Raw genomic sequence first — 2,151 nt, forward strand, 5'->3', positions numbered from 1 at the left:
GCTGAAGAATCCATAGGCAAAGACTTAAGAATGTGCCAGAGCAGAGATGGAAACCTTGCAAGGGCCCCACTGCAGGGAATGGCAGATGACTAAGAAGGGGAAGAGCACCATTGGAGGATTGGGAGTGAAAGGAAAGAAGGAAACAAGCCCTGAAAATTAGGAGATCTACAGAAATTTTAAAAAAAAAATCACAAAATCAGAAGACATAAAATATCCCTCACCCACCCAAACCAAGCACTACTAATTTTAAAAGGACAACACAGTATACAAAGAGAAGGGTATCCACACAGTAACAGATGCTATGGGCCAAACATACTACTCAGCCCTGCCTACATACCCCATTATTGTTGATACAGAGGAAGAGAAGATATTTCAAAATTAGCATAAATTGGCAGATGGCATCCATACAAAGGTATTGTAAATAGAAAAGTTTTTACCTGTTAGCAGGTAAAAACTAAAACATAACAGCACAACCTGACTAAATATTTTTTTTTAAAGATTTTTTTTTGATGTGGACCATTTTTTAAGTCTTTACTGGATTTGTTACAATATTGCTTCTGTTTTATGTCTTTTGATTTTTTTGGCCACGAGGCATGTGGGATCTTAGCTCCCCGACCAGGGATTGAACCCGCACCACCTGCATTGGAAGGCAAAGTCTTAACCACTGGACCACCAGGGAAGTACCCTGACTAAATATTCTTAAGCAAATATTTGTACGTGTAAATAAAATATGTCAAATCAGAAACTCAAAAATGAAGAACCAAAATGGGCATACACACACATATACTACACACACAGAAGATATGAGTGACTAAATTCAGAAAAGAAAAATATAAAATCAAATTGAAAATAAAGACTAAATTATAAGATGTCCAAGGGAGACTAGATTCAACTGAAAATATAACATTGGATGTTGAAAAAAAAGATAATATAGCAAAAAGATGGAAAATTTAAAATGAAGAAGAATCAGACAGTGAAAGATATAAGATAGATGATCTAACATATATATACAACTACAATTTAAGAAGAAAAGCAAAAAAAATTAAGCTAGTCAGTTTTAAGATATATCCTAGTAAAACTATTAAACATTAAAAATAAAGAAAAAATCTTCTGCCTTTCCAGGTAAGAAGACAAATTTACTTAAAAAAAATCAGGTTGGCATCACACTTTTTAACAGTAACATAAAAAAGTAACACACTGGGAGAGCAATAGCTTAAAGGAACTCAAAAGAGAAAGTATGAGCCAAAAATCTTATATCCAGCCAAGCTCTTCTTCAAGTAACAAGGCTACAGACAATGTAGCCTGCAAACACCTGAGGAATACTGTCCTCATGAACAATTCCTGAGACCCTATGAGAAGACAAGCTCTATCTGACCAAAACACACAGGGGGAACATCAGCCATAGGACTAATAGTGAGCATTGAATATACTTAATTATAGATCCAAGGTTCAAGCAAATGTGGGGGGCAAAGGTAGAAGACAGTGCATAAAAATTATGAATTCTGACCTAGTAGGAATAATTCAACAAAAAATCAGAGGAGAAAGAGACAGATAAAGAAATTAGATAAGCTCATTGACTATCACGTAATAAGTAGGAGTTAAAGATATCACTTAAAGTTGTCAAAACAAAGAGAAAGTATCTAAATAAGGGAAAAGAGGACAAAGAATATCATACAAATTATGAACATAAAAGTAACCAGTAGCACAAAAATACAGAGATCTTCCTAATGAAGAGAGCACTGTAGAAAAAGGGGCAAAGAAAACAGAGCATAGAGAGAAAGAAAAACTGTAAATATAGCCTATAATTTGTAAATATATGCAATATAAAACATAAAAAGAATGATCAAGCTGAGACCAAACATATTTGTGATATAAGTAACACAAAATTGGCTTACCTCACCTATTTTTTTTTTTAACATCTTTATTGGAGTATAACTGTTTTACAATAGTGTGTTAGTTTCTCCTTTACAACAAAGTGAATCAGTTATACATATACATATGTTCCCATATCTCTTCCCTCTTGCGTCTCCCTCCCTCCCACCCTCCCTATCCCACCCCTCTCATGGTCACAAAGCACAGAGGTGATCTCCCTGTGCTATGCGGCAGCTTCCCACTAGCTATCTAATTTACATTTGGTAGTGCATATATGTC

General features: G+C 34.8%; 1 pseudogene; it reads left to right on the forward strand.

Moving 5' to 3' along the window:
• LOC102976594 (regulator of nonsense transcripts 1-like) overlaps nucleotides 1-2,151 on the forward strand; it is a 388,446-nt pseudogene that overhangs the window by 139,035 nt on the left and 247,260 nt on the right.

The sequence above is a fragment of the Physeter macrocephalus genome, chromosome 8 (genome assembly GCF_002837175.3).
Source record: "Physeter macrocephalus isolate SW-GA chromosome 8, ASM283717v5, whole genome shotgun sequence".
In the NCBI taxonomy this organism is placed as follows: domain Eukaryota; kingdom Metazoa; phylum Chordata; class Mammalia; order Artiodactyla; family Physeteridae; genus Physeter; species Physeter macrocephalus.